Raw genomic sequence first — 13,585 nt, 5'->3', positions numbered from 1 at the left:
CTTCAGGTTACAAAATCAGCTACTTATTTTACCACTCGCCTCTTGAACTCTATCCTAATCATATGCAGCAGAAGAAGCTATGGATTGAACTATGGAAGTTGAACTTGCCCCACAAAATTAAGATCTTTATTTGGAAAGCTATACATGACTGTCTTTTGGTCCTTACTCAGATCCACCGCCACTGCCCATCTACATCGCCAACATACCCCTGCTGTCAGAAAGCAACAGAAATGATCACTCACTGTTTGCTCTACTCCTTTCCAAGTAAAGAAGTTTGGTCTCAAAATTCTCTTAGAGACTGTTTTTCCTTGTAGAGATTTGATTATTTCTGGACATGATAGATTGCAGCAACAGAGATGGTTAACTCGTTGAAGAATGCTGACGAAAACCCTCAATTATTTGCCATCATTTGCTGACACTGCTGGAAAGCACGCAATCAGTTAGTCTTTGAAGATTGCACTTCAATGTCATATGTCATTCTCACAAATTTTGTTAAGTTACTTCGTAAAATGCAAAAAAAAAATTTTTCTAGCTCGCCGTCTCCATGAGAACAATTCTTAGTTTCACTTAGTTCACTTTATTATTTTCTTTCTTTTAGTTTATTCCTTATTTAATTATATATTATTGGATGAATACTATCAATATATTTTTTTAGGAGATTTTTATTTTTTGTTATACTATCTTATTTTGAATACTTTTATATTTTATTTTTTACTGAATAATAAAATATAATTTATTATCTTAAAAAAATTATTCGCCTATTTAATTATGATGATACATGCATATAATAACTAAAAATTTTCTCCCAAATTGATTTGAAAGGAAAAAGAATTGAAAATACTCTCAACTCTCAAGGAATGAATGATAAGGCATGAGTAGTGCCTCGTTGACTTTGACTACAAGGTTGACTGGTGAAGAAGAATTATAAAAAGACCTGAGCAAGAAAAGCAAGTGCATTACATTGTGTAGACAGTTAAAAAGCTTCTCCATTATTATTTCATTCTCTAATTACCTTTAATGACAGCACCACCATAAAGCTTTTTAATTTTTTTTTTTTTTAATTCTAGTAACACCTTTTTTTTGTTCGTAGACTATGGAGAGATCTAAAGCTACCGACAGTAGTGGTCACTCGTCACTATATGGCATATGACACTGCCACTTTCATTTATTTATTTTGTTTTTATTTTAAGTATGTACTATATATATAGACACAAATATAGAATAACATACTCTATTATATATTGATTACCTTACTCCATTAATTAAGAATGAAAATAAGATCTCCATACATATACCCTACCTCTGATCTAAAGGTAAAGATTTATTTTGATTTTCAACTTTTGAATTAAATTTTAATTTATTTTTTAATATATTAAATATCATATTTTAATTTTAAAAAATTTTAAATAAATTTAACGTTATCTTTAAATTAAATTTGATACAAACACTTAGTATATTTAAAAATTAATATAATATTTAATTTCAGTACATAAATATAATAAAATTGACCTACTAATAATCAGTAATGTAAAAATTTTTTTGTTAATTTTTTTTAGTCAAATTTAATAATAAGACAATATTAAATCTGTTTAAAATTTTTTAAAATTGAAATAAAACATTTAAAATATTAGGAATCAAATTAAAATTTGATCCAAACATAAAGACTAAAATAATATTTTATCTATTTTTATAATAATGTTATCACAAAAATCGTTTTGATTTAATTTAGAAACTATTTTGTCATAATAAATTATTGTAGATTGATGAGACTTTTTAGTCATTTCATAATAAGCTTTTAAAAGTGATGAATTTTACATGAAATAAAATTTAGAAGTGAGTTTTATGATCTCCTATAAATATCAATATCTTAGTGCCTTTATTCTGTTGCATAACTTTAAATTGTATGTAGTAATATAATATCCCTTCTGTTGCTAAAACTTAAAGTTGTCCTACGATTTTGAATTATAAGAACATAATATTACTATATATAATTGATATAAGAATCAATTAAGTTTAAATTTTGATATGTATTATCAATACCAGCTTTCTGTTGTGTAAAACTTTAATTATGCATTATCATATCATTAAAAATATTTAACTATTATTAATCCGTCTATTTTTAATTAATTTCCCCTTCTAAATTTTAATTTGAATTAAGGAAATGATTTAACTTCAGAAGTTATAAGAAAAATTTAATATTCAATTATTACTTAGATTTTATTTAAATAAAAAATTCATTAATTTTTAATTTGTGTAAAAAGCTTATTATTAAGTATTAACATTGTATCCAGGCATATGCTATGAAATTAAAGAAGAAAAACATATTTCTATCAGTGAAATAAGTAACAAGAATAAAAAGTTTAAATTTCTGTTTTCGACAATTTGTTGACATTCTTACTTTTAAGATTCTCTTTATAAAACATAAGTGCTAATAAAGAAATACGCTGTTTGGATTCAATAAAATAAAATAAAATAATAAGAATAAAAAATTTAAAATCCAAAATTTATATTTTAGTTCAAATTTTTTTTAAAAATTACGTTTTTATAAAATAAAAAATTTTAAATGAAACGATTAATAATTTTTAAAATTCATTAAAAATTACCATTATTTGATTCATTGAAATCCAATGAGATATCATTACCAAGCCTACACTTAAAAGTGATTTTTAAAACTACAAATTAACATGTCTAGCTTTAATCTTAAAACAAAATACAAACTAATATAAGAAATGGTGCTTGATGAATTAAAAAAAAAAGAGAAAAAATAAAGTTGAGCACACAATATATATATAAACTTATTATAATAATGTTAATGGCATGCCACACACTTGCCGGCATTATATCCAGACATTTGGGGTGTGCATGCATATTGTGTGGGGGCATATATAGAATTAGAACACAAAAGTTTAATTAGGAATGATATGAAATAAACTAATTAATAAGTTCATAATTTAAAATAAAATAGGAAAAGAAAAGAGAAAAAGCCAATAATAAGGAAGGTCTCACCAACATTTTGCGTCCCCAATTGAAGTAACTTTATTCATAATTTCATATCCACTTCCACTAATCCATAAAGAAAATTAAAGCACCATGCTCTTGCCTCTCTTATTATCTCTTTAATTATATTGATGATATGCATATGCATGTTATTAGGCAGCTTTAATTGTTTCTTCTGTCTTGTTAGTTACAACTACATACAATAAAGCAATTAGCTCCACTTTATTGTACCTAATAATAATTAAATTGAAAAAGGGGGATTTGGCTTGGTGTAAAATAAATAAATTAGAGATGTAGCATTATTTAAATTATTTTTTAAGAGCTTATTAATTGTTTAAATTTTAATTTAATAAAACTTAAATGCATGAAAATTATTTTATATAATTATTTGAAATTAGAGTAAAGTATATTTTTGTCTCTAAAATTTGGTAAAAATTTTAAAAATAATATTCTTAAATTTTATTTTATTTTAGTTTTATTCTAAAAATTTTTCGATTTGCATCAAATATATATACTCTTGATAGCTAAATTTTTAAAAAAATTAATACTAATATAACAATAATACATGACAATTATATTTGATTTATTTGTGTTGAATTTGAAAGTTATTTTTATGTGATTATTATTAAATTGGTTTTAAATTTTTTGAAAAATTAATCGCTAAAAATATATTTGATATAAATAAAATTTTTTTAAAACAAAATTAAAATAAAATAAAATTTAAAAATATTTTAAATTTTTTTAAATTATAGAAATAAAAAATATACTTTACTTTTAAAATTATTATTATTTTTAATAAATGGGTCAATTACTTGCATTTTGGATAAGTTTAATGATAATGATGAGATGGATACATCATATAATATTTGTAGTGTAACCTTCATAAAGGTATATACACCATAATTACTACCCCTCTAAGCTTTGTTACACATTATTAGTACTTTACAAAGTTCACATTATTTTACCTCAATAATTGTGCATGGTCTATGCTACTCTATATATAGTGACCTGGCCCTATTATATGCCATTTTTATAAGGGTCCTCTAATTGATAACATAGAGAGAGAGAAGGAAGAAGCTGAACAAGATTCCTAGTACTCTTTTTCCAAATTAAAAGAGAAGGGTGGTAAAATTTAAACAATGTTGGCTTTATTTGAGAGATAAGTTTTAATTTTATTATATGCTTCACTATTGACCCACAAAGAAATTGAAACTTTATCTTCTTGCTAGTGATGATTGATTACAGGTCATCATTATTGGCAATTTTCTGGCATTCAAAATGTTTGAGAATCTTTAAGAATTAGAGTAAATTTAAACGCATAAGGTTAAGCTACAATAGTTTTGATGGATCATGGATATATATGATGGAACTTAACCATATATGAAAGTAGACCCGCGACATTTCAAATTTCAAGCATGGTTGTAGATGATAATATTTAGGTTAAATTTTAACTTAATCTGTTAGTATTTAAAATACTTTAGAATGAATTTTAGGGTCTATTTGAAAAATTTAAATTTTTTTTTTTAGTTTTTGATTTATAAAAAATTATTTAATAGTGTTTGGTACAATTTTTTTAGATATGTTTTTAATTTTTTAAAAAATTATTTAAAAAATAAAAATTTTTGACTTTTTTTAAAAATTATTTTATCACTGTTATTTATTACATAATTTTAAAACAAATATTTTTATAATAATTTTCAAAACACGAAATAATTTATTTATAAATTATTTTTAATACGAATCCTTATATTTTATTTTTTTAAAATTAATTATAAATTATTTATCCAAACGAACTCTTAGTCCACTACTACTCTTCTACTTCTACTACTTCTTCTTTTAAGTGAAATTCGTAAAAGTAGTCTTGGTCTCCAAAAATGCTAATAAAATCTAGTTAGGTGATCCTTTACTTCATGGTAGTTGTTATTGAGTTGTGTACATTATGATTTGGTCTTGAATTTCTCCATGTGATTTCCGGCAGTAATAAACATTAAATGTACTAGGAGAGTGAAAGAGTCAAAAGCTATTGTTTTTCTACTACTACTTTATTTTAGTAAAAGAGGAATCTAGGAAGAATAATACACACGCTATCTAAACTCTATCGAATTATTACTATTAAAGTAGATTCTCATTAATAGTAAAATTATGTTTGCATAATAAAAATGTTAATGATATATATTTGGTAGAATCTATGGTGTTAATTATAAGAGAAAGATGCAGTAGTAGATCAAGGTTATATTTTACAAGTTGAAGCATATTTTTTTTATATAGTTTACCTTCTTGTCTTTCATTTTGTTTTAATATAGACCTCATTAATGTTAAACATTTTAGAATAACGAGAGTATGATTTTTAGTGTTCTGATTTGGATTGTCGAAATATAATTCACCGGTAGTAAATCTTTGTACTGAATTTATCTTTTCTGCAAATAAGTATTTCGATCCGAAAGCGAATAACAAAAAAAGAGGGAAAGTATCTACAAAAAACATTTTAAAACTTAAATCAATTCGATGTATATTCGTATGAGTCTGTTGAAGATAAAATATCTTACCTTTTTATATATGAGGTGAAGTATTAGCAATTACAATCTTAGTAATCATTTTCATTGATAAATAGTTAAATCATATCAAAATGTTATGATATATGGTCGACCGTTTGTTTTTTGAGCTGTATCGTTTGACGAATCATAACTCATTAAGCCGAGTTATAGCGTATGATGTCGAGTTATGACTTTTTAGTTAGAGTATAACAGCCATATCACTTAGTATTTTGGATGATAATTTCATTGTTGATATGAAAAAAAAAAGTGAATACTCAGTTCGACGCTGATAATTTATTTAAAAGATTACGAGTCTCTCAATAAAAAAATCATTTTAATAATAGATATTTAATTTTGTGAGACTGATCAATTTTTTTGTCAATAATTTTTTTAGAATATGTTTATGTAACATATTAATTATTAATATATTCTCTATTTAATTTTTATAAATAAAAATAATTTAAAAATTACTAACACTTCTTCATTTTACATAATAAATTTAGCCAATATATTAAAAAAAACTCAATAACCTTTACAATTATTCCTAAAAGAAGAGACTCTTAACAAAAAAGAATTTGTTAATCCTAGTTGACTCTTAACGGATAAATCTAACAGTTTAATATGTCATGTAAGTTTATTTTATTAATACAAAAAAATATTGACAGAAAAATTAATCAATCTCATAGAAATAAAAATAGGTCGAAAAATATAATTTTTTTTATTGAATATCTCGTTGTCTTTTAAAATAATTGTCAATGACCGTTTATGTAACAAATAATGACCGTTTATTTCATTTAGCCCTTTTTTTTAAGTTTTACCCTTATATATATATATATATATATATATATATATATATATTTGCTAAATTCATATGAAACCATTTTTATTTGTTTAAAAGTTTTTGTAAGTAGCTAGTCACCGACAAAATTTCGCAGAATTATTTCTATACTTGTTTAAGTTGTTTAGGTACTACTATATCTTTGAATTCTATGAAGAATTGATTGAATATAATTAATTTCATATAAAAAGAAAATTGAATAATATAATTAAAGCATGTGACTTGTAGCTAATGAATAAGTGATCCCTACACAAATAGGAACTGAGGAAAGAAGTGAACGAGACTTCAACCTTACAATTTGAAAGTACTGATTTAAAGGGAGAGAGGACACAACAAGCACTATATATACCTTCACATTTTCCATCACACCATTAAAAATAATGTAGCTTTATTGCATATACATATTAATTCACATATTGACTTTAGTGCCATAAAATATTAGCATTGATTTTGAATGCTTCAAGTTAGATTGGATTATTATGTTTTTTATAATTGGACTCAAACCAATTTAAATTTGGGTGGGATCGGATCTTGGATCGGATTATCGATCGGATGCTTAATTAAAATTAAATTTGTAAAAATAAAAATTGAAAAGATAAATAGAAAAAAAAAATTATGTAACACTGAAAAATAAAAATAAAAACTTTTAATTAAAGGTGAGAAATTGCGTTAATATTGCCCATCAAGTTTGGTATCTTGTCTAAGATGGAAATTCATTACTTCTTTCTAAGCATATAGTAAACAATAATTAGGCCAACTTGATTGTGTATGTAATGCTTTAACCTAAACTTAGTGAGTCTCCAATACTTTAAATAATTCATATTGGAACAAAATAATAAGAACCTTAGTTGAATATGAAATTATTATGGCATGAGAACAACCACTCTTAACTATAGATTCACAAGAGAGATTTCAATAATATAACTATCTGGCAACCAAATTGTTCATCATTTTATCTTAAATCCGGGGAAATGTTGGATCAGATAATAAAGAACATCAATTATTATCAAATGCAACTTGTGCAATGGTTTAACCTGAATTTAATTAGTATATAATACATCTTTTGTTATGACTTATGATAGTTTATTTTTGGTTTAAATATTTTGTAGGTTTTTATAATTTATCGAATTTTTAATTAAATTTTTATATATTTTTTTAATTGGGTCTCTATACAATTTAATTTTTTTTTTCAATTAAGTCTAACAATAAATATCTAAATAACACTAATAAAGTGTGAATTTACTTATTTATTTATATTCTACACTTATAATTTTCACTTTTATTGTCCTCCACCTCGTCCACCATCCCCTTATCCTCCTCTTCTGTTATCGCCCCCCTCCCCTCTATCAATAAGTTTTTTTTCTACCAGTGTATAATTTTTGCCATAATCAACGCAAATTTATAACTAGCATGATCAAAAATAAAATTTTTACCACAACACAATCAGTTAATTACAAAAAAACACATAATCAAAACTCATAATCAAAATTTTTTAGAACAATCAAATTTTTTTTGATATAATCAGTGAACATAAATAAAGTAAAAACAGAAGCAGAATGAAGTAAAAATAAAATGAAGCATAAATAAAAGCAAAAGAAAAATGAGTTAGAACAGAGGCCGAATTATCTAAAGCGACGAGCAACAGACATCGACGATGGATGGGAAAGGAGCAACTCGTCAGTAACAACAGATTCATATTAAAAAATCATCAACAAAATTATAGTCAACAATTTCTGATGAAGAATCAACAATTCAATTATACAAGTTCCAAATTTCAGGTTCAGTAACAAAATCACGACAAATTCAAATCACAAACAACAATTTCAGATCTGTAATTCGAGTTTCTGATTCAAAAACCAACCTACCTGAATGCGGAACACGAGCTTTAAACACCAGCAATCGTACATGGTGGAGAACAGAACCGGCTAAGAAAGACACGTCCAAAGCGGCAGAACCATCCAATGCGACAATGGCGCGTGACGCACGACCAAAATCAACGTCAATGATGACAATGTTGTGAAGGGGAAGGTGGAGACGAAGGTGCACAAGATAGCTAATGCGGCGATTGCAAGCGGGTCAAAGAGCAAGAAAAATAGGACTAAATCCAGTTTCAAACGACCAAAAATATATTAAAGAAAAAAGAAGAATGATAGAAGCCATTGTGCAAGCACAAGCGAGTACCCTTTCTTTACCTTTTTTTTTCATTCCATTTCGCCGACAACAAAACGAATCCTCACTTTTCACTTTCTTTGGCTTCCATGCAAATACAATCTTTTCTTCTTCTTCGAACAAACCATCCCAATTGAACTTCACCTAAAATCATTAAACTATAAACAGAACTTCTTTTGAAATGATGCTGGGATTAACCTACAACTCTTGCAACAAAGAATTCAATGACGATACAAAACAAAAGCTTCATTACAAGTATGAGTAAGATCGCTACAGCCTCGCGGTGGTGGAAAGCGGAAGGATGACACTAACCATGGAGGGCAGAACAATGATGGAGGAGAAGAAAAAGAAGTATTACTTGGTATCAAGAGAAGAATATCTGAAAAAGTATTGATGATTGAAATAAGAAAGGTGATTTTGGAATTTAAAAAATATTTAGGTGTCTTCAATTAAGTTTAGAATTCTTAACTTTAGAATATTCAATTTTTTAACATAATATTCTATTATTTTAGATATTTTTATAACGGCAGGAATTTAATTAAAAAAATTAAATAGTATAGACTCAATTAAAAAAAAGTATATAAATTAAATTAAAAATTTGGTCAAATTATAAGAAAGGGAGAATAATTAAACCTTCATCTTTTTAGTTATTATGTTTTTGTTTTGGATTCAACATGGCAGTTCTATCTTTTATGTTATGTTTTCTTCTTGTTTCTTCCGACACGTTTGGGCTTTTTTTTTGTCATATTACATGTTTTAGTTTGACATAACAAAAAACGAGAGAAATTTGTTGTTACTAGAGAAAGTTATAGTTCAGCAAGTCCAATTCCCATTGCACTTTTTTGTTTGGTCCTGAATTGCCGTTGCACTTATTTATGGGAAAAATGTAGTAAGAAGTAATTATTGGGTCCTTTTTCATTTAAATGAGACCGAAAAATAAGTACTTTCAAGCCCAAAAAGAAACTACTTTTAGTTAAATATTTTATAATATTGTAATTTAAATAATGAAATTCTATTTATTTAAAATAAATAGGGTTCCTAATTAATTATTTTTTTTATATAATTTTTTTTCTAATAAATGTTATGTTTTTCTGTATCTATTATATCAGCTATAGTAAATTTTTAATTTTATTTCTAAAATTTGATAAAAAATTCAAAAATACTCCTAAATTTTATTTTGTTTTAATTTTATCTCAAAAGCTTTTGAATTGTATCAAATATACCTTTGACGGCAATATTTCAAAAAATTTAAGACCAATTCAACAACAATTTCATAAGAACAACCATCAACACAAGCAAATCAAACAAAATTTTCATTCATTATTATTAGATCGGTCTTAAATATTTTGAAAATTTATCCGTCGATGTATATTTGATGCAAATAAAAAATTTTTGAGAAAAAATTTAAATAAAATAAAATTTAAAAGTATTTTTAAAACTTTTACCAAATTTTAGAAAACAAAAATATACTTTACATTTTTTTAAAAATAAAAATCTTTAATAATATTCATTATTCTCAATTAGAATAGAACAAATTGAATTACCAAAGAAAATATATGATTTTTTAGATCAAGTATTTGAATATACCAAAATTTTTCTCTTCATTATTCTCATTAGTATTTAAACAAAAATAAAATATATTATTTGTCAACCATTTTAAAAATATTTTTAAACTTTATTTTATTTTAATTTTATTCTTAAAACTTTTAATTTGCATCAAATATACCCCTATATTTTACTCAAATTTTATTAATGTTTTAAAAAATATATGAGTATCTCAATGTTACAATTATAACGTTAATAGAAATAAAAAGAAATGAAATTAGCAAATAAATAAAAATATATAAGATACTGGAGGCAAAATAAATTGCAAAAATTAAAAGAAATAGAAAATTAAAGAAAGGATGAAGAAGGAAAGATAAACGTAAAATAGAAGAACACGGAAAAAACAGAAAAATTTTATTAATAAAAACTGAAAAAAAATATAAGTGTTTGAGTTCAGAGGAGATACTTAAAATTCCCAATTTTTACTTTGTGATGTTAAGGGGCTCAGAGTTTTTTGAGTTTTTAAGTGTTTTCTAAAAGAACCGAACTCCTTTACAATGTTAGCCTAAGACTTATTTATAAACTTTTTATGTCAACTGACAGTTACACTTTATGCACCATTTTTAGCCAATTTGAATCGTATATGTAATTGTTCTCGCATTTTTTGTTTACTGTTAATTGAAAACTTCAAAAGTAACTAAAATAACTAAACTGCCAAATAATAAATATCTTATTCCATGTCGTATTCTTGTTTTGTTGCTTAAGTTAAATAATTAAATTCACATAAGTTCAATTTTATTTGCTTTTTATACATCATTTTCTGTCTTTATAGTTTTGTTGACAACTTTAGAACTCAATACTAAAATTTTTTAATATGTATTCTTATGGCAACTTCGAGTAACAATTTGTCAACAAATTTTCCTTCTTCACCCAAAGAGACTATTTACGATAAATCTATTGTCAAAAATGGAAAAGCTTTTGTTCTTGAACTGGAGGCATCAAAATAAAAAATATGAAAATTTTAGGTGCTATTTCTTTTTACCATTAACGGTGTAGACTCACCTTTTATCGATTTCATTATCTTTCCCAAATAGGGATGACAACGGGTCTCCATGGAGGTGAGAATCCCTCCCTCCGCCTCGAAAAACCCTCCCCTTCCCTGCTTCGTCCCTACAACGGGTGACGGAAACCCCGTATTTGTCCGGGACTTAAATCTTCGTGGATTTTAAAAATTAAAAATAATTAAAAAATAGAAAAAAATGAGTACAACAAGAATATCTCAATAACAAAAATCTTAGTAAATTATAATTATACAAATTTGAGTACATCAATAAAATCTAACTAACAAAAATTCAATAAACTAACTTACAAAATCTCTATAGACAATCTTAGTACAGCAGTAAAATCTCAACATAACAACCAAAAACCAATAAGCATCCTAGCAGTTTTTAATAAAAAGTTTCAGTAAACAATATACCCTAAACCTCAATAACCAGAAAGATCTCAATAAGAGAAAAAATTAGCACAATAAACAATAAAATTAGTTTAAAAACTATTACAATAAAATGGTCATACTCAATTTTTAGCTATAATTTTGATAATATATGAAATCAAAATTTAATTTTCATGCTGACGGAGGTTAGGTCAAACAAACAGAAAAGAAACTACAGAGACTGACTTATCGAAAGGAAGAGCGACGAACGGCGAAGTGGCTAACGACGATGATGAAGAACGATCTTACTGGAGGCGGAAACGAGACTAAATTGCAACAAAGATGATTCTGCTCTGACGAGAAGACAAAGACTGCGACGAACACGATTCTCTTCTGATGCGATGAAAACGGTGAAAATTCTGCCTCTGATGACGACTTCTCCTCAGGCTGGGTCAGGCACGACGCGGTGACGTTCTCCTCGAGTTAGGTGTCAGGCATACGGCAGCAATGTTCTCCTTGAATTTGCGGTGACCAACGAGAGGGGGAAGTAGGGGTAGCGAATAATAGAAGGGAGGAACATGGAGGTGAAAAGGGAGAAGGACAGCGATGGCGGTGAGAGGTGAGAAGGAGGCTGGGTTTTGCTCTGGAGAGAACTTCAGAGGAGAGGGAATGACGGCACAATAAAGGGTCAGGGATTTAGGATTTTCTCAAAGGTAATATATATATATATATATATATATATATATATATATATATATATATATATATATATATATATATATATATATATAACGGGATATTTTAGCCATTTCCCATACACGGATATTATACAGGTCTCCACGGGGCGGATATCTCTATCTCCGTCCCGTCCTGTTTATTATATGGGGTCCTGTCCCCCGTTCCCGCGAGTAGAATGCTGTCCCCAAATCTATTCTCTAGTGGGGATTGCAGGTAGAAATTTATCCCCAAATCTGTCCCCCAACAGGTAATTAAATCCCTGTAGATACCCGCCTCGCACGAAGAAAATTGTCATCCCTATTACCAAGGCCACAAACAAGATAAAAAAATTTCTTCCATAGTCAGTCTCAAAGAAAACCCGTGATTTTTTAGGACTTTATTTCTATTGGGTATTTCGACTCACAGAACAAGTATTCAGAAATTCCAATTCAGTAAAAACTCATACATCATTAATCCAGAACTAATGGGAGGTGTGTTGTACTTTTGGGACAACGCTTCTTATACTTTTCACACTCAATACGGCATGACTACTCCTACTTTTCTGGATATAGCTGTTATAATTAGCTTACCTCTTATGGGAGAGAAAAGTCAACCACAGGAGTTGAGTATTTCGTTGATCTCTCTTTCACCACCGATCAAAGATTCATTCACAACAATAAAGGTCAATATGAAAATTCTATTTCTGATAATGAGCATGTAACCTTCCTTCTTTATTGGATGAGTAGGGGGTGATTTTCTGTGCTGGAGCATTCAAGTCGAAGTCACTTATCTTTCATTGACTACTATGTTAGGCAAAGGTAAAAAGTTGTGCCTAGCCAAACTATTTTTGGCTCAACTATATCTCACTTTATATTAGATCACAGACCTTATGAGAAAAAAGAGGAGAATCACTAATGTTGACAGTCCCGTTTGGTTTTTTCAATTATGGCTTTCTGCTATTTTTTAGTCTGAGTTACATCCATGTCCAAACCAAAAAAAATCCTATAGACTCTATAGTTATAGGACACTGTCTGCTTAATTTTATCAGACAAGTCAAAGACTCTACATGAGAAGATGAAATATTTCTTCCGTTCTTTCTGTTACTTGTTAGAGAAAGGCAACAATGTCAACATAACTCCTTTTGCCAACTGTAAAGCTGGTCCAGAATGGTTAATGCAATCTCTTATCCCATCTAAGATTACACAGGAGGAAAACATTATCATTTCGTCACAATTTTTAACTCTCCAACTTTCTTTGGCTGGATTTTCATGTGAAAATGACTAAAAATAGCAGTCTATATGCCAAATGCCGTATCTAGACAATTTAGGCTAGTTCAAGCCATTCTATCTCCTT

General features: G+C 27.1%; 1 long non-coding RNA gene across 1 annotated transcript; it reads right to left on the bottom strand.

The window, feature by feature from the left end:
• Positions 1 to 8,046: 8,046 nt before the first annotated feature.
• On the bottom strand, positions 8,047 to 8,736 carry LOC140184524 (uncharacterized). The gene is made up of 2 exons (XR_011881540.1): positions 8,562 to 8,736; positions 8,047 to 8,422 (listed from the first exon to the last, which is right to left on the bottom strand). It is a non-coding gene; the product is annotated as an uncharacterized lncRNA (long non-coding RNA).
• Between the last annotated feature and the right edge of the window lie 4,849 nt (positions 8,737 to 13,585).

This window comes from Arachis hypogaea, chromosome 1 (genome assembly GCF_003086295.3).
Source record: "Arachis hypogaea cultivar Tifrunner chromosome 1, arahy.Tifrunner.gnm2.J5K5, whole genome shotgun sequence".
Classification (NCBI taxonomy): domain Eukaryota; kingdom Viridiplantae; phylum Streptophyta; class Magnoliopsida; order Fabales; family Fabaceae; genus Arachis; species Arachis hypogaea.
This window is presented reverse-complemented; position numbering and strand designations above follow the sequence as displayed.